The sequence below is a fragment of the Rhagoletis pomonella genome, unplaced genomic scaffold (assembly GCF_013731165.1).
Source record: "Rhagoletis pomonella isolate Grant_MI unplaced genomic scaffold, Rhpom_1.0 Rhpom_scaffold_00005, whole genome shotgun sequence".
NCBI lineage: Eukaryota > Metazoa > Arthropoda > Insecta > Diptera > Tephritidae > Rhagoletis > Rhagoletis pomonella.
The window spans coordinates 72,126,145-72,148,307 of NW_023458559.1; the positions used below are offsets into that span (position 1 = coordinate 72,126,145).

The 22,163-nt window shown below is 37.4% G+C and overlaps 2 long non-coding RNA genes across 6 annotated transcripts in view; one reads left to right on the forward strand and one right to left on the reverse strand.

The window, feature by feature from the left end:
• Positions 1 to 4,575: 4,575 nt before the first annotated feature.
• LOC118739968 lies at positions 4,576 to 6,460 on the reverse strand. Its single transcript, XR_004993078.1, has 4 exons — positions 6,350 to 6,460; positions 5,925 to 6,278; positions 5,754 to 5,814; positions 4,576 to 5,691 (listed from the first exon to the last, which is right to left on the reverse strand). It is a non-coding gene; the product is annotated as an uncharacterized LOC118739968 (long non-coding RNA).
• A 7,842-nt stretch (positions 6,461 to 14,302) lies between these two features.
• Positions 14,303 to 22,163, forward strand: part of LOC118739476 — a 45,114-nt gene continuing 37,253 nt past the window's right edge. Inside the window, exons 1-5 of one of the 5 annotated variants that reach the window (XR_004993018.1) lie at positions 14,303 to 14,399; positions 14,675 to 15,011; positions 15,076 to 15,185; positions 15,247 to 15,452; positions 15,514 to 18,091. This is a non-coding gene — a long non-coding RNA (uncharacterized LOC118739476). Of the gene's footprint in view, positions 14,430 to 14,451; positions 15,012 to 15,075; positions 15,186 to 15,246; positions 15,453 to 15,513; positions 18,092 to 22,163 lie in introns of those variants that run through there. The other 4 variants (XR_004993021.1, XR_004993020.1, XR_004993019.1 and 1 more) reach the window with 4 other exon arrangements.

Here is a 22,163-nt window from a genome sequence, read left to right on the forward strand (position 1 = left end):
AGTATATTTGGGAAATCCCTCAAGGTTTCGAGGATAATCGTAACAATATGGTCATAACGGGTTAGCAACGTATGGAACCGCTACATGGCAGGGATATTACATACTTCGAAATCAACAAAATTAGGATACCCTTCACCGCTTCTCAGACATTTTTATACCTTTCATGAGCATGAAATGGTATTATAACTTTGGTCCGATGTTTGTAAGTACCAGAACAAAAAGAGATAGACCCATGAAAATGTATACTTATATGATCAGAACGTCGAGCTGAGTTGATTTAGCCATGTCCGTCTGTCCGTCTGTCCGTCTGTCTGTATGCAATCTAGTCTCTCAGTTTTCGAGATATCCGGATCAAATTTGGTAGGTGGGTGTATTTTTATAATGTATTAATCATTTGTCGGAACCGGAAGAATCGGACGACTATAACATATAGCTCCCATACAACTGATTGATCAGATATGAGATTTTTCATTATAACTTCTCCATTTATGCAGCTACGAACATGAAATTTTGCAATACTTGCACCCATTATCAACAGAATACTCACAGTGGAAATTAAAAAGATCGGGTAACTATAACCTATAGCTCCCATACAACTGATTGTTCAGATATGAGATTTTTCGTTATAATTCATCCATTTATGTAGCTAGGACCATGCAATTTTGCGCTGTTTTCACTCATTATCAACAGAATGCTTACAGCGAAAATAACAAATATCGGGTCACTATAACCTGCAGCCCCCATACAACTGATTGTTCAGATATGAGGTCTTTTATCATAACTCCTCCATTTATGCAGCTAGGAACATGAAATTTCGCACCATTTTCACTCATTATTAACAGAATACTTACAGTGAAAATAACAAGGATCGGATGATTACAACATATATCTTCCATACATGTGATTGTTCAGATATGGGATTTTACTGTAAAACTTCTTCATTTGAACAGCTAAAACCGATAAATTTCGTAAGATATTTTATAAATAATAACACAAAGTCTACTGAGAAAATCATCAAAATCTATGCTGTATAAGCTTTATCTCCTATAGCACTGATTGTTCAGATACCAGTTTTTACCATATATCTCCTTTATGTAGGAAACTAAACCCAATAAATTGTGTTACCGGTTTACATACCGATCACATAGCAGTGAAAATCACTTAGATTGGTGCCATATAAAGTATATCTTCAATACCTCCGATTGTTTAGATACGATTTTTTATATAAGTATGTAACTCCTCTATCGATGTATGCAGATGTATTCAAAAGCAGTAATCTGTCAAAGTAAAATTTGCAGATGTTCATGAAAGGTATGAAGCCTTCGGCATAGCCGAAGACAGCGCTGCTCTTACTTGTTTTACTTAAGTTCTGAATAGCTTAGGTTAGGTTATATTGGATGTCCCCATTCAGCACAGGAGGGCACAATGAGGCCACTGTGGACGCATTGTTAAGCCATAACAGAGACCCCTTACCCCCAATCTCATACCTTAGAAGTAAAACCAATTTGTAGCCCTACTGAAGCTGAATCCACTTCAGCCAAACATTTAAAAGAATAGCGTCGACGAGCCCTCGGCAATGCGGAACATTGACACAGGTAATACTCTACGCTTTCGTGTTCCTCCTCATAATATTTGCCGTTTAACTGCATACCCATCCTACTAGCGTGAGTTCTCATCAGGCAATATTCGGTGATAACTCCAATTATATACCGGAGCAGTGGTGACTCCAAGTGGAGTAGAGTGCTGTATCTACGCGTATCCAACCTAGGACAAACATGCCTTGCTGCCCTGCACGTGGGTCCGCAGATCATCTTGTAATTTCCCGTTCCATAAAATTATTCTCCAGCCGGAGTTGGCAGGAACATAGCGGAATGAATGCCCGCATCTCGCGCAGTACTGATTGCTGGCAGTAAGGCGCCTTTCCTTACCAGTTCATCGGCAACACAGTTGCCCGGTACATATCTATGGTCTGTCTATGGTCTATGGTATCTCCTTGCCAGCTAATTTCGAGTACGTCTACATTCCATGAAAATCCTCGATAACGTTTTGTCACAATTAAATGCTTTGATAGCTGCCTGGCTATCAGAAAAGATAGCTACTGTTTGAGAATTAATAGAAGAACCGATCACCCATCTTGCGGTTTCGTTGATTGCTGTAAATTCAGCTTGAAAACGCTTCAAAGATTTGGCAGACGAAAACTGAGCCTAAGTGAGAGTTCTTGGGAGTATGCTACACTTCCGTCCTTCAGATCTAACTTGGAGCCATCACTGTAGATGGCTGCTGAGTCGGAGTAAGAGATCAGGTAAAACTGTAGCATGTCATCTAAGGCTTTAGTTTGAGTTGAGTTCTGAATAAGCTTTTGGATACGTCTTCGGCTGACTGACACGTCCCATCGTTTCCGCAGATTTCTTTACTACATAGAAAATAGAGCTGACCACTGTATTAAACAAAGTTCTTCTACAAAATTTTTGCGTGCCTGCATAAGCGATGTGTTTTCAACCGCATACTCAAGACAGATCTTTAAGTATAGTCGACCATGAATCTTCTTCTTTTTATTTCGAACTACAACCGTTTGCCGACTGGGGCCGAGGACAAAAAACTTCGCCAATCGCCTCTCTCCTTTGCGAATTTGCGCGTCACTTGTTCATTTAGTGTGCAGACAGGTCATTCTGCACTTGGTCGTAATATTTTGTGGGCGGCCTTGCTTTCGTTTCACATCAAGTACACTGAAATTCCAATCATCGGACTCGCATTCACCACACCAAATTCAGCTTAAAAGCTGTTTCATGCCTCCTACCAGCTCTTTGCCGCCGGCTTTTAACAGTTTGATTTCGGATATAATTACTAATATGTCTTTGGTCTTGGATAGCTCACGAAACTCGTGGTGCAAATATGCACTCAAGGAGGCCCTGAATTCAAGAGAGCTCTCCTGGGTGACAAACCGCCCAAATCCCGTGTGAGGGCTAACCAGCTGCTCTTGGCTCCACTCATCATCTGTTCCGTGTATCATAACAGAACATATCGGAACGTGGAATCAGTCCAGTGCAATTCTTGCCTTGGGTGGTATTTCTTCCGACTATGTTTTGGTCTGCGTACCACTCGTGAAAGAAAAAGTGATTCCTTCGCGCCCTGCTTCCGAGTTCTGACGCATCCAATCAGAACCAGGCAGCAACATACACAGCAACAAGCATAACTGGACCGATGTAGACCCGTCGAGCAGTGATGACAGAGTGAAAATTTCATTCGAAGATCACGTCGGAGATCGTCGGACCCGAAGCTATGCGCGAATTATTTGAGCCACAAGATACACTGCATCCTTCGGTGGATAATGCCAAGAGTCGAGTGACCGGAAGGCTGCACAAACTGCCAAAAGACAGTGCGCCTCTTACTTCTACCAGCGGCGAATTCCAAATGCCCATCGGAAAGGCAAAAGCCTCCAAAGACATTTTCTCGGGGGAATATGCATGCTGGTTCTGAAAAAAAATTTGGATCGATGGCTTCTGATAGTCTCAGATTTGTGAAAATTATGGGGGTGCTCCCACTACTAAAGCCGGGGAAACAAGCAAACCAAGTGGGAGTCTGATTGCCCGATAACTCTCATTTCCAGAAGAGTAGTGAAGACACGTGAGGCCTGGCTTCTTCCGTACTATACATGTAACCTGACCATTGCGAATCATCAAGATGGCTTCTGTTAAGTGCAGAAAAAAGATAGCTCGCGGCCTAAACCATACCCACCTCTGTGAGAGAGGTGTGCTGGTAGAGCTGGACCAGACAAAGGAGTTTGAAACCGTCTGCCATCCTACGCTGCTGGTGGTCAATGAGGTATCCTCTCCCCCACAGGTATTAAAATGGATGGCAATTACCTGAGTGGTAATCTTTCGAGATCAAACCTTCTAAGCCAACAAGGTTTAAACATGGGGCCCCACATAGTGGGGTCCTCTCCCCGATACTGTTAAATGTCCATTTTTCGAAGCTTCCTCATCCATAGAACGCAATTTTCCCGACCTCCTATGCTCACGATTGGTCGATATTAGCGTCCAGCAATGGAATTGATGACTTGTGATCGTTCCCACAACAGTCGGGTCTACGTAACCAGAACGACCCAGATTTATATTTGGCCAAGGACTGTCACTCCAGCAACACTCCGCAAAAACTCTTTGGGGAACTTGTATGCTGCTACAACAACAACATGACTTGTAATCGAATGTAAACGACATATCACTGATCTTTCTCGCTTATTCACTGCATGGAGTCTAACCCTCTCCCTATGAAATCTACGGCGCCTCTACGCTACCTGGCGAAGGTAGTTAAGCTGCAATTAGGCGTCCACGTCGATGGCACACGAATTCCGACGTTGAAGAACCTTAGAACTTGACTACAACGATTGTAAATAAAATGAAATTTTTTTGTCAATTTTGTTATGGCGGATTAATACTTATTTCAGTAGTGTTATTGAGCTTTGTACCACGATGTGTTTGTTAGGAAAAATGAAAAAAACAGCAATGAACTTTTACTTTCTTAATTTATAATTTGGTATAATTTTTCGGATGAAGAAAATTAAACTTGGTAATTTGTTATTAATAGTACCATAAAAATTTATAGAAATAAATAGGTATTTATTAACATGTTATTTCTTTAATTCTCGTGAACATTTGTATTAATTAAATTTTTGTAAAACTTGCGTAAAAAAAATTTATTAAAATCGACATCATTGTGTTTAATTAAATTTAAAATCGCCAGTACTGGCATTCAATTTTGTTGTAACTGGCGTGAATTGTATGTATGTATATCAACTACTGCCGCAAAACCAATAATGGTATTTAATTTATGCAACCTACAATCACTTGGCACTACACCAGAGATTGTTAATGTGCAAATTACAAATGCAGCGTATTGCCGATTGAATCTAGTTAACTTTGTTCATAGTTTTCCCCAACATCGCACTGCAGTTTGCCGGTACCCAGAAGATAATTTAGGTAGGCCTTCTTAAGTAAAGCCATTCTAAGAGGCCCACCCAAGAAGTGCTGAAAAATGGCTTCCTTGAATGCCTTCTAGAAAGGCTTGTCTATTTACAATTTACGTTAATGCATAAATTTATATTATTTAGCATAAACATGAATTTCAATAAACATCTAAGTTGTAATAACATATATTTGATATAAACCTTACGGAAATACTTTAAAGATCTATGATTTTTATAAATTAAAGAAGCAACTTTAAAAGAACTCCCCCAAAAGGCCTTTTGAAGTACGTCCTATAAAAGCCCTTCTGGAAGGCCTTCCATGGGTAGCGAAGACAGAAGCCCCTCAGTTTGTGCCACTCTATACAAAAAAAAGAAAGAAAAAATAGTTGTAGAGCGGAAGGCCTCTGGACTCTCAGAAAGGCCTTTCGGAAGGGCTTTTAACTCCTGAAATTATCTACTGGGTAATTAATTATTTTTTTGTCGTCATGCTCATTAAAACTGTGCAATGGAAATAAGCAAAAAAAAATTATGCATAGTATCTAGTGATAATCTCCGTTGTTCTGCCTTACTATAAAATATATAAATGGTTGTATGCCATTACTTGTATGCTCCGTTAATAAAATATCTTCTTAACAGTCAAGCAGAATGTGAAAAAACGTTCATGTCCTCAGCCTTGGAATTTTATTATTGATAGTGTTTTAATCAATAAAACGTAGGTTTTAATATTCCTGAAAAAAGCAAATATTAATTGTAAATAGTAACTTGAATTTTAAATTATTGAAGCGCTTACCAATTAAACCTAATTCAAATATCATTACTGGTACTTTTCTGTAGCTTAACTAGACGCAATTCTGCGGAAGAAATATTATATTCAATAAATTGAACTTTTAAGTTATAGCTAGAAATTGAACGAGCGAGTTTACAGCACTTTTATGTTTTATATTTTTGCTACCAAGCTCACCTGATATGAGGATGATTTTAGTGTTTAGACATCTACTATATACACAATAGGTTCAAATCTTTAACGCTAACGCTTTTCAATGACAGTGGTCCTGCTCGGACCCGCTTTTCAACATCATATACACACGACTATCATAGGCAAAAGAACGCTGGGTTGAGGGTGTGCTTAACTGATAATACTTGTCCAGTATACTTCGAAGCGATCTATCTACGCTTAATCTAACAAGATGAGATGGTTTTTTACAACATCAAACATTCTCCCAAGATTTGTGAAACATCTGTAGTGAAAGTCATTGGCCAGATATAAATATGGGTCGTTCCAGTGACACATTGATTACCTTCTTTAGCCTTGCACCTACGTACGTAAGTGATAAAAACTGAGTAAGTTTTTAAATGAACACACAGCCTTTCTTCCAATATACTTACCCGTTAGTGCCATTTTTGTCCACTTATTTATTCCATCTTGCAATGCGTTTGTTAACCAGTTTCTATTCAACGAAAGCACTACAATCAGCTGTTTGCAATTTATTTACAATGGCATCCAAACTATTCTCGGTTTAGGGAAGTAAAAAAACAAAAGGGAAAGTAAAAAGTACCTGGTTTAAGTAAAAACCGAGTAGCCCAAGGTGTCCCGTCGAAATTTGATTTCTGCTGCGGTTCCCCCAAGGCGTATTTAACAAGGTGGTGTTGGCCGTATATAAGTAAAAAATTACACTAACAAATTATACGCTGATGTCCATACTGTCATTGGTATGAGTTACAACAAACACATCATTTTGACGTAATGGCCTCCACGGCGAAAAACTCAGCTGGCGCCGCAACACCACCTTGTTTAATACACCTTGGGTTCCCCTATTGCGGTCGAGGCGAATTTATGAAAGGTGGTGTTACTGGCGAATTTATGTTTTCGCCGCGTTCCTTCTGAATGTCAAAATTATGTGTTTGTTGTAAACAAGGCGAATTGATATTGCAACAAACACATCATCAAGGCGTATTTAACAAGGTGGTGTTGGCCGTATATAAGTAAAAAATTACACTAACAAATTATACGCTGATGTCCATACTGTCATTGGTATGAATTACAACAAACACATCATTTTGACGTAATGGCCTCCGCGGCGAAAAACTCAGCTGTCGCCCCAACACCACCTTGTTCAATACACCTTGCACATCATTTTGAAATACAGAAGTACCGCGGCAAAAATCTAAGTTCGCCATTAACACCATCTTATATAAATTCGCCTTGGTTGCGGTTGTAAATTTGTTTTGTACTGATTGCCGTCGTGCGTATGAATTGTAGTTTTGTGTTCTTGGGCGGCCGCTACCACCTTGTGTGCATTCGCCTTGGAGCAGCCATTACTACAGGTCATTCGTATTGGCCAGTTGAATTTTTGGATTTTGAGCTTGGGTATATTTGAGTTTTTTCTCAACCGATATCACCTTGTATTAATTCACTTTGGTGCAGCGTGCAGCAATAAAGGAAATGAGCTTTAGCCGAAGAGGCGCAATTGCGCCAACACACTGTGCTGCTTCCGATAGTAGCACTGGAGTTAGTGTGCCAGCGCCAAAAATTTGCGCCGTTACCCAGGCCTTGATAACGGGTGATTTTTTAAGAGCTTGATAACTTTTTTTTTAAAAAAAACGCATAAAATTTTTTTTTACTTTTTGAAGATAATTTCATTTAAATGTTGACCGCGGCTGCGTCTTAGGTGGTCCATTCGGAAAGTCCAATTTTGGGCAACTTTTTCGAGCATTTCGGCCGGAATAGCCCGAATTTCTTCGGAAATGTTGTCTTCCAAAGCTGGAATAGTTGCTGGCTTATTTCTGTAGACTTTAGACTTGACGTAGCCCCACAAAAAATAGTCTAAAGGCGTCAAATCGCATGATCTTGGTGGCCAACTTACCGGTCCATTTCTTGAGATGAATTGTTCTCCGAAGTTTTCCCTCAAAATGGCCATAGAATCGCGAGCTGTGTGGCATGTAGCGCCATCTTGTTGAAACCACATGTAAACCAAGTTCAGTTCTTCCATTTTTGGCAACAAAAAGTTTGTTAGCATCGAACGATAGCGATCGCCATTCACCGTAACGTTGCGTCCAACAGCATCTTTGAAAAAATACGGTCCAATGATTCCACCAGCGTACAAACCACACCAAACAGTGCATTTTTCGGGATGCATGGGCAGTTCTTGAACGGCTTCTGGTTGCTCTTCACTCCAAATGCGGCAATTTTGCTTATTTACGAAGCCATTCAACCAGAAATGAGCCTCATCGCTGAACAAAATTTGTCGATAAAAAAGCGGATTTTCTGCCAACTTTTCTAGGGCCCATTCACTGAAAATTCGACGTTGTGGCAGATCGTTCGGCTTCAGTTCTTGCACGAGCTGTATTTTATACGGTTTTACACCAAGATCTTTGCGTAAAATCTTCCATGTGGTCGAATAACACAAACCCAATTGCTGCGAACGGCGACGAATCGACATTTCACGGTCTTCAGCAACACTCTCAGAAACAGACGCAATATTCTCTTCTGTACGCACTGTACGCATTCGTGTGGTTGGTTTAATGTCCAATAAAGTAAACTGAGTGCGAAACTTGGTCACAATCGCATTAATTGTTTGCTCACTTGGTCGATTATGTAGACCATAAATCGGACGTAAAGCGCGAAACACATTTCGAACCGAACACAGATTTTGGTAATAAAATTCAATGATTTGCAAGCGTTGCTCGTTAGTAAGTCTATTCATGATGAAATGTCAAAGCATACTGAGCATCTTTCTCTTTGACACCATGTCTGAAATCCCACGTGATCTGTCAAATACTAATGCATGAAAATCCTAACCTCAAAAAAATCACCCGTTACAAGCACTTGTACCTGACACGAACCATCGCAAGGAATCTTGCAGCGTAAGGAAATGATCGTTCGTACATATGCATGCATGTGCGTACATATTAACGCAACACATTTTAGTATCGATACGAACAAGAGTTTCGTTACCGCACAATATGCTGTTTTGTATTGATTCATCGAAGGATGTGAAACAGAACAGAAAACAATAAACAATCAACTGCTCCAACCAATCAACAGCAGCCATTTGACATATGAAGCCGTGAGGCGAAGAAAAATATAAGGGTGCTGCTATCACCTGTTAGGTCGGTGTTATGCAGACAAACTTTTGTTTGCCAAATTAAATGGCGGCTGCTTAGTTTGCTCGGAGGTGGTTATGTCGAGTTTGGCACAGGGTTGCACGTTCATTATGGTTTTCATGGCTATTGCCAACACGAAATGAAAATTTCAGATGTACATAACGCGCAAAATTTAAAATTTTGTATATAGCCCTGTATGCAGCTCCCAAGAAAACGGTCAAGAAAAAATTGCCATTATTTCGCGTGTGTGTCCAAGGAATTTTGACATTTTTGATACCTCACAGCCTGTTGCCTCACTCTTTTCTCAAGAAATAATGGAACGGGCATATATTTCTGTTGCAAACCTGGGTTGCCTTGTGCTCTTGTTTCACAAAAAACTTTAGAAAACCGTAGTAAAAAGCGTAGCAATTTTCTTAAGAACTGCGTACTGCCTGAAGGAAATTTGACTCAAGAAAATTTCTTAGCCATTTCTTGTACGTCATTTTGTATGGCATTTTAGCTTTTCTTGAGAACTGCATACAGGCCTTATGACAACACCGAATTTGCTGCAGTTTGACCAAACAAAATTAGTTTGCTGTGAGAGTCGCCAATCTCGCTCTCTCCGAGTTTGCTGCAACAACAATTGCACGCAGTTTGCCAAACAAAATTTCTGCATAACACCGACCTTAAATACGCCCTGGAACATACGAGTAACGAGATTATTATGTGAGTAACGATTGAGTACTTCGAGTCAGGGGTTGTACCCGTTACTTAGTAACGAATACATACGGTTTCCTACAGCTCTATTCCTACTACGTTGACAGCGGCTTGATTCTGCGGTTTATTTACGAAAATACATTAGGAGTGTTCGCTATGCAAAAAATTTGTACAAGTTGGTACCAATTGTTACCAAATCGTGTTCGTTTAGCCAAAAACCCAGTAAAACTTGCAAGGAGAGAGCACAATTTTGACATTTCATTTGGAGGGGAAGTTGCAAATTCGTAGTTGCGATCCCGTACGAGTCCGGACCAGTGTTGCCGCGCATAATTTTTAGTGGTAGCCAAATTCCCTTAAAAAAAGGACTAAAATAGAGCTAAAAAAGTCGTTGTGGCTAAAAATGGTAGCTAAAATTTTTTACTTACATATACATATATAAGTATACACGTAAACATTTTCAATAAGTAATGGTATATAAAAACAATGAACTTTGGAAAAAAGCTAATATTTTATCCAACCAATAACCTTTTTGTACCAGCTGCTTGCTGGTTCCATCAAGTGATTGTACCATCAGGCTCGAAGCATATAACTTACCAGCATGCTGGTACAATATCTATTTCTTTACAAATGAGATCGAGGAAAGATCGAAATGATTAGAGCCGAAATTTCATAATTTTTGTAGCATTTTGTTTAACATTGTTTTTCTTTGTAATTCACAACTGCAATATCGTGAACGTAATCTTCCACAAATACAGCTTTGACTCATATAGTGCAAGAAATTTCCGCCAAAATACTTTTTACTTAGAAAATTGAGCTAATTTCACCACTAACGACACCAGCATGCTGGTATAATCACACCACAAGAACATACACGGTCACTTGACTTGATGGGTCATTAAACAAATTTACAAACAAATTTATTTTAAACTATAGTTAAATCGTTAACAGAAAAGTTAACAGCCCCAACACTTTTACAGTATGGCAGTAAGGGCAGTCAACTTATCTATTTTAAACTATAGTTAAATCGTTAATAGATAAGTTAACAGCCTTAACACTTTTACAGTATGTATGTATAAAAACGTAAGGAACATACCATACATATAGATACATATGTATATATATCAGTCTTTCTTAGTTTAAAAATTCATCTCTTACATAAATGCAAAAAAAAAAACAAATTAAGCATATACAACTTTTTGATGCCAAGTATGAATAGATTATGAAAAGGGCTAAAAAAAGGGCTAGGGGCAATTTTAAATTTATGTGGCCAAAAAAAGTATGTGGTAGCTAAATTTAGCCACCAAAGGGCTAAAACGGCAACACTGGTCCGGACTAGTCAGAATCAGTCAGATTTTACTGGAAATCGATCCCGTACTCGGTTCTCTGACTATTGAGAGGACAAAAAAGAGAGTATATACCGTTCTCTCTCTGTCAGAAGTCACCAGTTTTAGTCCGAGATTTTTTTGCTGGTAAATGTGTCAAACGATCAGCTGTAGTATATTTGGCAACCAAATTGCAAACAAAAGAAAAGTGCACTCTGCTAATTCATGTTGAAAAGTATTTAATTATGTACTTGTTTAAGTGGATTCTAATGAATTTGAAAGTATTTTTGGTTATTTACATGTGTGAGCTGAGTGTATTTACGTACAAAATAAGCAAAAATTTACAACCAAAATTTGGAGGTTATGTTGAAGTTGATAGAAGTTACCATTTTTTACTAGAAAGCGATCCCGTACTTTTCAATGTTACTCTCTCGCTCTGAGCGAATTTTTATTTGTTGACAGTTCTACTAGTCCGAGTCCGAGGAATACGGGATTGCACCTCGTGCTGGGAAAATTTTTGCCAGTATGAATTTGCAAACAGGATTGTGGAACACGGTTGCATTTTTGTCAACATTAATTTGAATCAACGAGTTCGTAATATTTAAAAATGAACAATCTTGTTGCGATTTACTAATGAAAGAAGTATGTAAATATTCGTTTATTCAATTATTTTATTAATTCCAAACATTTGAAAGGTACTGTGCTGAAAAAACTGTATTCGTAATCGGAACGCACTCGACACCAATGTCGATATAGGAAATCCGATAGTGACTTCCACAATGAAATTGAAGCGTATGTTGAAGAAAGTCAGAATAAGAAGAAATATACCTATAGGTCCTGTTTTGGTTTCCACCTGAAATATTTATAAAAAATTATTATGCTCGAAATGCAACCGTGGACGCCAGCTGGCAGTGAAGCTTGCTTATGTTTGCTACTTCCGGTTCGCGCAAAACTTAGTAAGTTTCTCTCTTTGGGAGAGTAAGGTACCTTATTCTCTGAATTTTGTTACTGGCTAATTCTTACTGGCAGTTGCATAGCGAACACTCCTATTTTTTTAAATTGCAACTTTTGTTGTGATTTGAGTTGAACAATGTCCAAGTGAAAGTGCGTAAGTAGGGAATTAATCAAGAATGATAGAATGCAAGATTGCGCCAATCGAGCTGAGAGCAACTGGCCATGACGTCAATATATACCAGAATGAGAGAGTAAAGACGAAAGTTGCGTTCATAACAAAATTAGCCAACACCAGCGAACAATCAAAATCAAGAGAGTAAGCGAAAATTCTCTCCCATAGAGATGAAAAAGCAAAAAAGTAAACGAACAGGAAATTAGCCATTACTTGCATAAACCGGAAGAAGAAGACACACCAGTTGATTTTGTTTATGTTTTATTTGTAAACAAACTGAAATTCATGTTGCCTCCATAGAGAAAAAAGGAAAGTTAACGTCAATGTTCGCCAGGAACAATTCTAGAAGTAAAAACTAGTTAGCGCTATCATAAAGTCACATAGCAGGCAGCCAAAAAGCATATAAATACCAAAACTCGGAAAATGCAATTTTATTTGTTTACAAAAATTGCAACCATATGTTTTGTGATCAGATGCTTTCGTGTTGGAAAATTTTAGGTGTGTACTCGTATTGAGAGGACAAAATTCTCCAGCAGCAAAAGTTCTGAGACTTTAGCAGCATTCGCTCTCAAAGAGACGAAATATCAACAAAAGTACGGGAACGCAAAATTTGCAAAAACTTGCAACCTTCGAAACAGCTGATCACTTGCACAGTTGCCACTGGTGATTAATTTGGCAATTTATTTTCTGCTTGGTGCATTTTCCTCCGATTTGGCATTTTATACATTTGAATAGTTTTGGATAAGAATAACCTTTGTAAAATACGATTTAATTATATCGGAATGAATAAGTTATTTTTCTCATAATTATTTTTGATATCACATGGCGACGCACTAAAAACAATAGTATCTCCTCCAAACACCCATCATTGATCCAAAAAAATGTAATAGAGTAGGTTTAAAATTATAAAATTTTCATTTCAACAATCACCCTACCAAAACCGAAAACTTCAGCAAAACAACATTTCAGCATGCTGCATTTAAATCTCTTTTGGTATATTTAAAGGTAAATTATGGTACAAACGAAAAATGTCATACGGCAACCATAGTCAGCACACACTAAAGTAAACAAACTGGAGATTAATAGCAAATTAACGAAAAATAAACGCAATGAATGTTGTGCTTATTAAATTTACGCACATTTTAGTTGTAAACTAGGATTAATAATAAAAATTGCAATAATAACTCAAAAAGGCCATATTTTCTTTTGTTTATTTACAAACATGTGTTTGTGATCAGCTGATTTTCTTACTTGCAAGTTTTAGCTGGGAAAATTTTTCCAGCAGAAATTTGCAGCTCTCTTTCACATTTTGCTCTCTCAATTTCCCCTACTTTGCAAGTTTTTTCGGTACGAGAACGCAAAACCAGCAAAAGTTTTCTAAAACTTTAGATAATTGCTGACTAAAATTTTGCCAGTACAAAATGAACGTTTCTCTTGCATCAAAATGAACGCTTGCTCTCTTTGTGTGTTGGATAATTTTTTGTCGTTATCGAACGCCATCCAGTAAAAATTTGAAAACTATTAAAAATTTTTTTCTTGTCGATCGCACCTGAATTCAATTGGGGTGTTCACAGTTCGTTCCAAATTTCTACATTTTAATATTTCATTTTCTAACCGTAAAATCTGTGGTGTTGTTGTTTCCCATACAAAATTGGAAAACGACGCCGTCTACATTTTGTCACACTCAAAGGTATGTTTTTTGCGCGTCTACATTTTGCAACCTCGCAGCAGGGTTGCATTATGGCAATACTAATCACATTTTTTTTATTTATCGTGCACGTTTTGTGTATTTGCATTTAATTTGAGCGCAGTTTCTGATGAAAAGAGACAAATCAAGGAAAAGAAATAACAAATATTAGGAATTGGTAATTAAGTTAAATAATTACAATTTTTCAGAAACAAAATCGAAAGCCGACATATAAAAAATGCACGAAAAGAAGAAATGTCTGGCAACACCAGCAAAGTTTTTAGACGATTTTGCGACGACTGCTGGAAAGGGGTGCTCACAGTTTGATGCTAAAGATGTCTCAAAATGTAGACGTCTACATTTTCAGACACAATTTGGAGCCAACTGTGAACACCCCAAATAAGAAAAGAAGAAGAATCGAACAGCTGTGGCGAAATTGAAAGCTTTGTTTACAAAGTGCATAATAAATCGCGTTTTTACGGAATTATTTAATTTTAAAGGGTAAATTGGTTGTTTAAAAGTAAAGAATGGGTACTTATTAAATGCAATGCAAATCGGTGAAAGTGTTAAAGTCCTGCAATCATTATAATGATTTGCATTTTTTAAGTAATTGAACAAATACCAGCGGGCAGCCAGCGGGTCAGTTGCTGGTAACAATTTGCAGAACGATTCCACGGTGATCGTTGCATCGTCGTCAATTAGTGAAATCAGTAACCAAGCTTTTAAAATAAAGGAAAACCTACTCCGCTATACATATAATTACTTTCATTATTTAGCTACTTTTCCGGCAGCCCCAACAAACGCTGGTCCAAACCTGCAAATTGTTGCCAGCAACTGACCCGCTGGCTGCCCACTGGCATTTGTTCAACTACTCAAAAATGCACTTTGTAAACAAACCTTTTGGGTGTTGGCCACATAAAGCGGCTCTTCTGGATGAAATGAAAAGGCTGTTAGTTTGAACATCAGTTCAAAGAAAAGTCAAATGAGTTGGAAATGGCCCAGCTTATCATACGCCAGTTGTCGGATAAGGCCAATGTAAACCAAGGCGGCAATCGTATAGAGACCTTGACGCAGACGCAATTTTTGTACGAGCAACAGATTAGAGACTTACAAGTAAGTTAGAAGTAGAAGTGCATCTGAAGATGTTTACATTATTATGTTTACGCATTTCTTACAGGCTATGGTGCAACAATTGACGTATGCCAAAGAAAGGAATTTATGATGGTCACAAATATATTGGCAAAAACATAGCAAGTGCATATGCAAAGTTGGAAAAATTGACAATGCGTGAGTATAAAATGAATAGGTGTTCTTAATTATAAATATTACGTTACCTTTTCTTTTGCAGTGGCCAAAAAGAAGAGTCTTTTTGATATCGACTGCAAGAGATTCAATAATTGACTTACATCATGGTGTATGCGTTACAATCTAAATTAGCCAGCATGGGCACCGACTTCAAACAGATATTAGAAGTGCGTATAAAAAATCTCAAACAACAAAAAGCTCATCGGGATCAATTCGGGCAGTCACCAATTGCTGCTTATTTTCTGGATCGTGAGAATTATTCACATAGTTAATATATTAAAAACAAACGAATTCGTGTACATATACTTAGATATGAAATCACAAAAGAACTAAGGTGGCACTTAGTTTTGATGTCAGCCGGTGAAAAATACCAGTGGGGTGCCATGAAACAAGATGATACTCAAGCGGAGCCAATAAGACCGATAGAATACCCATCGAAGTTTCCGAGGCGTTAAGTGCTCCAAACAAAGACTGCGATGTTGACATTGTGGAAGAATCAACATCTGTACAAATATGGGGACAACAGCAACGCATCTCGTTTACTTGATTGAGAAAAGTTCACTCGGTTTCCTCAGAAGTGTGCAGCGTATATAAACGGGGTTCATTACTTTGAATTTATCGGAAATCCTACACTGAAAAAACATTAATCATAGCATGTTGATTTTCCGGAAAATGTAAAGCGATTTGGTTTCAAGCTCCACATTTTTTCTTCGTTGACGCCACCTAAATACAGGTCATATAAAGCGACTTTCTGATATGGTAAAAAAAATTTAGTATCCTTTTATTTTGGTATTGGACATACCAATTTTGGGACCCCAAGGATATTTACTTTTGATTATGGACACTGTAAGAAAAATTAATAGAATTAATAATACATAAGTATTTTGAAATAATATCAAGTTCGGTTGACTAAATGCCTAAGATTTTTGCACACGCTTATGGAGTTCTGCTAGCGCTGCCCATGCTTGTTTTAAACCCTTGCATTGACATTTAAATAATACAAAAAAATTTTATGTGGACATACATTTTTTACCAAAGCATACTCAAAGGTTATCTTACTCACGAACTAGGGGACTCCGTTTTACCATTGCCTACGGCCTTAAAGAACAACATAAACAGCTGGCCATCATGGCGCATTGTACCCTTCGACAGTCACGTCTACAGTCTGGTCTACGTAACCGGATCGACCCAGATTTATATCTTGCCAAAGACTGTCACTCCAGCAACACTCCCCAAAAACCAGTTGGGGAACTTGTATGCTGCTACAACAACAGTCACAGCATAATAGCCGTAGTGGCAAACATTCGATAATTACAATTATAGTGTAGGAAAGAAATAATAGGCCAATTTATTATAAATTTAGACATTGATTCTATTGTCTGCTATATACCGTACCAATAGTGTTGGTTGTTGCTTCAGTCTCTACATTGTGCTGTGTCCAGAGAATCTTTATAAACTCTTTGTCACGTAAAATTATCTCGTCCTTGAACATCTTTGTGTATAACATTGATAGTTGGGCTTATGAAACCATATAAAAATTCAACACCAGGAACATTCAACTCTTCCATGCTAAAAAAATCATTACATATATACTATTCTACTCGACCCCGTTTTAAAGGAATCAGGGACTTGCCGTCGCCTTCGGTCGCCTTCAGTTCGTTTTCCTCTTTATCCAAAGAGATTATGGTGATCCTAAACATTGCCACACGCTTTTGATATTATACTGCTTGCCCTAATTTTCTTTTGGAACTCAGCAGCAGCCTTTTTTCGCATACGGTTTGGACACATTGCTGCATAAAAGCATCACAATTTTTGCTGGACTTTAACAAATTGTGAAAACCTTAGAATAAATTGTATAGCTAAAAATAGTGTCGGACACACAACATTTCAAGTTGATAAAAACGTTGCAAAATAAAATTGAGCATTTCCTGACTGTTGCTGAACAACGTTCAAAACTACAAAATAATGAAAAGGTATTAGTCAGTAATCTAGTAGAGGTTGTATGGCGTTGAAATGTACTTTTAAATGTTTTTAAATTCACTGTTGAATTTCTTATACTCACATTTCTTGCTTGGCGTGCAAATTTGCTTGCTTTTTTAATTGTCATACTTTGTTTACATACCTGTTTAAGGTGTTCCAGCAACAAAAACTACACGCAAATATGTATTGCATTCGCTCTACTACTGCTACCGGGGAACTTGTTATGAGTTCTGTGCAGTGAGAGTTTAAGAGAACACCTTTGAATCTCTTATAATTAGTGTGGTGAGTAACTTTTAGAAGAGATAAGCATTAATAGAACTGGTTTTAGAGCAACTGCATTCTTGAATAAACAGACAAGTTTGTGGGCTTTCTCGCATGTTCTTCAAAAGCATATTAATTTAAAAGCTCTCAATATTTTTGTTATTCGTTGCAAAAAACCACATTAATGTGTGCATTCTTCGTACACTCCTTAACGTGTGCTTAAAAAACGTTTTATTTCTGCTCTGACAAATTACTCATTTTGACTAAAGGTGTTTTCGTTTCTACCTTTTTTTGCCCCTTCCTCCTTTCGTGTTCAAATCTAAAATAAAGGCAAACTGTGTGAAGATTTTGTATTCGTTTCTCAAAATGTCACACTCTTGTAAGGCAAAAAGGCACATTCTCTGCTCTTTGAAGCTTTGTTGCCCTGAAAATGAGATGGTTGCTTAAAACGACAATATTCCGGCAGAAACGAAATCATCATTAATACACTTTTGAAGAACATGCTCACTATGTACATTAGACTGTGACAATAAAAATAAAATGAGCATTTTTTTCGGTTCCATGTGAATATATCATTGTGTGTCACAAAAAACGAACTAATTACTAACTAATTAAAAAAAATTCCAATTTTGAATAAAAAAAATATGTCTGCCTTTTTTTAATAAACAATTTAATGTAACGAAAAAAAGAATCTCCTAGCTCATTTAATTTTAGTATAACAAGTGCAACTTTGAAGTAGCTAGGACAATTTTTTTGAAGGTTTCGTTAATTTTTTCCCATATAAAAAAATTTCGAACACACTTGGTATGGAAGAAAGCGACTGTCACCGTCCAGAAAAAATAATTCCCAAAGGTACTACAATTTAATGGGCTTCAAGGTAGTTTTTTTTTACATTTAAGTGTTTATTAAAAAAAAGTAGTGATATTGATGAAGTTGGCCTTTCCCTCAAACCCTTTAGGCAAACTACAAAGAAACCGCACTTATTGGGAGGGCATTTCGTTGTTGGCAGTTTATCACATCGAAGCTGTAAATGACTTTGTTTATTTAAATATACAACAATATGTAAGAACATTACTTCTATTAATGTTAACTAGGGTTCGAACGAAAAAAAATTTATCTGCCGAGACCCTATCGAAGAATAAAATCAAAAGTTGGGAGAAATTAAAAAAAAATAATAATAATAATTATGGGGACTTTGGGTTAAAACTGCACCCTATTATTGTATTAAACCCATATATAGTATATACATACATACATACATATCGTCGTTTAAAGTACAAAACCGCGTATCACGATAGTGCAAAGCCGCGTATGTAAGGCCACCAAGGTTTTACAGGAGAGATTAAAAATACATAAATGCTACTCTTGATCAGCGGTATTGCAACTAAACTGTTATTTTTAAGTACATACTCTAATAGCGATATCTTGGTATGAATAGATAAGGCTTTATGCCTGGAGCATCCTATGAGCAAATCAAATTTTTGGCACAAACGTCAGTTACGCGGTTTTGCAAAACCACGATACGATATATTTGTATGTATATCTCCGATGATCCAATTGAATGCCTGATCTACCGATTCCTGTGGAACGTATTAAATATTCATTTACCATCCGTTGGAGCCTTTGAGCAAGTCCATTCACAATAAAATGTGCTTTAGGTAGATCTGCTGAGTTATTTACATAAAAAAAAATAAATTAAGTTGAAGAAGCACTTTTTCTTTTTTCAACTAATAAAAGAAGAAATCAAAATTGCGTCATTTTGAATTGAGTGTTAAGTGGGGAGGAACATGGAAATTTGATTCCCCAGTGACGAATTTTTCCGAAGTCTACCTTGAAGTGCACTACCCATAAAAAAGGGAGGTTTTAAAAAAGGAAGATAAAGCTTTATAAACCGGCTATCTGATCCATATGCCGCACAGTGGTCAGAGAAGCCATGTTTTACGCGAAAAATTAAAAAATGCTAAATCCGAAAATGCCATAAAGTTTATGCTCTATGTTTGTTTAGCAAAATTTTATTTTTGAAATATGAGGAAACATATCTAAAATTAATTTATGATCAAATTATGAAATAATGACAGTGATTATATTTATAAATTGGGGTTAGTTGGGGCTGTCTGCTATATGTTCAGCGTAATGAATTTGATCTAGGCCCCAACAGTTCTTTCAAGATTCTTTTATTTTATACGAAATTCGTAATTCCCAAAACTTCAGTTTTCTCATTTTTTAATAATGTTCTTAAGGTTTGAATTTTTGGAAATTCGAACGCTATATTGGATTTTGCATTTTGAATTTTCAAAAGCTAGTTTGAAATTTGTAATGAGCGAGCTTAAGAACCTCTAAATACCAAATTTCATGAAAATTCAGTAATTTGTTTATTTCTTGAACGCCATTTTGGATTCGTTATTGGATTTTTGAAAATTTGCTTTAGCTTTGTTAGGACACATCTTATTTATAAGATGCTAAATATAGAATAAATTACATTAATTTTTAATATTTTAATACACTTTATGTTATTTGGAAAAACTGCTTAAGTTGGTCTAGTGAAATAAAAATGGCCGTCACTCTTTTCGGCGCGAGTATTTGTCTTTACCTCGTTCACCGCTTTCGTTTCGTTTTCGAAGCCGCAAAATACTACGCTGACTTTCATGAGGCTCAAGTCGGCGACATTAATATCATCTGCATATGCCAGCAGTACCGTGATTTTGCTGTGTTTTGCTTTGACTTGGTCTCAAACAGTGCTGAAATGTCCTTGCCAATGTGGACGGAGCTGAAGTGTGTGCTCAACGTCATTCTACTTAGCCACAAAATCATAGAGATTGACTATATATCGGATCGTTACGGAGAAACAGAAGAGATTTGAAACAGTCGATCTAAATTTTAATTTTAACAATAGGTTCAAATAATGCCAATAAATATAAAATATTTTCTTTATTTGCCTCCTGACAACAAAAGACTTAAGCGACGAACTCACTGGCAAAGAAGAACAAAGTTCTAAGCAAAAGTTTGATGAGTACTACATTTGCGCCTTCGTTTTAATGTGTTACATTATTTTCAATTATCTCTGCTCGAATAAAATAAAAGTCGGAAAATACAATAAAAATTTAAAAAGTAGCGATATTTCATAGAAGCAAAGCCAAAGAAATTATAAGTGCTACGAAAACTGTTAAGTACTAAGTATTACAAAAACAAACACCATCACCAATATTATCACTACTAACAGAATTAGTTATGTGACAATGGAAACGTTGAGAGCATTGCATGGCATGCAACAGAAGACTATAAACGCAGATGCTAATCAGACTGGTTGCATCAATGTTTGCTACTTTCGACGCCTAAACAGACGCAACAAGTTGTTGAAAACTTGTTTGCGATGCAGCAACTGGTATCATGTCGAATGCAATAGCAGTTCGCCAAGATGTTCTCGAACGTTAAACAAATATTTCGTATTGTTCTACCGACTACCTACAAAATGGCCCATCCAACCGCTGTTGTGATACCATTGTTAACAATACAACCGTTCGCATTTGATTAACAGAAAAATGTTCACCTTCGAAATCTCCTTCAAGTACTTTTGTAGTCTCACTGCAAACCAAACATTCCTCCAACTTCTGTAATTTTTGGTGTTAACCGCTCGTGCTGTTGCAAGTTCGAACTCGAAATCAACATCCGTGAACAAAACACCGCCACGATTATTGCTGTTAAGCCGACTCGTTAAGTCGTTAGTTGAGTCAATCGTGGTCGATCGAAGTGCCACCATTTGTCACGCGTTTGGTGGCTATTTTCCGGTCGCTGTCCATCTACATATTTGTCTGTTTACCCGCTGTGTTGGTTGCGCATGCGCCGCCGCTACTACAAATTTTCACAAGCGCTTTGTTGTATCGGTGTAGTACGACAAAATGTTAGTGTGGTTAAGTGCTGGAAATGCTACTGAAATAAATAGGATCATGTTATTTAACTCTTGATCTGAGTCAAAGAAAGAAATAAGATCAAAAATAGCGATGCGTTATCAGCAGCGGAAATATGAGGCATAACTATTTAACTATTTAAAACAAAACGAAAGCGAATTCACCACGGGAAACACGCGCGCTGCAAAACGAGCAACCAACCAACTGGTTACTACTCCAATCAACAAGGTGCTTGAAGAAATGTCGTTCTAGCGACGGCGACCGTGCAACTAATACAACGGGCAGGCCGACAAATAGATGGGCAGCAACCGGAAAGTAGCCACCAAACGCGCCACGAATGCAGGCACTTCGACCGGCCACGTGTGTTTTAATAATCGACTTAACGAGTAACCCTAGCGACAATAACAGCGGTGGCGCTTTGTTTATCATTTGATAACAGTAAAGTAACGGATGTTGATTTCGAGTTGGAACTTGCAACAGCAGGAGGTATTTTTCTGTGAAGTAAACACCAAAGTTTACGGCGATTGGAGTAACGCTGTTAAAATAAGCGAACGTTGGTAGAATAATACGAAACTGAGTACTACAAAAGTGCTAGATGGAGATTTTGAAGATGAACATTTTTCTGTTAATTGAATGAGAAGTCGTTTGAGGGTAAACGTAAATGCAAAACCTCTTCCCTATCGTCAGAGAACGTGTATTATTTCATTACCTGTTATTTCTTGCGACATGCTGCCAAATGTTGTACGCCAAACAAGTTTCGCGCAACATGTTGCAATTGTTGAGACAGCAAAAGCTGCAAACATCGCTGCAATAA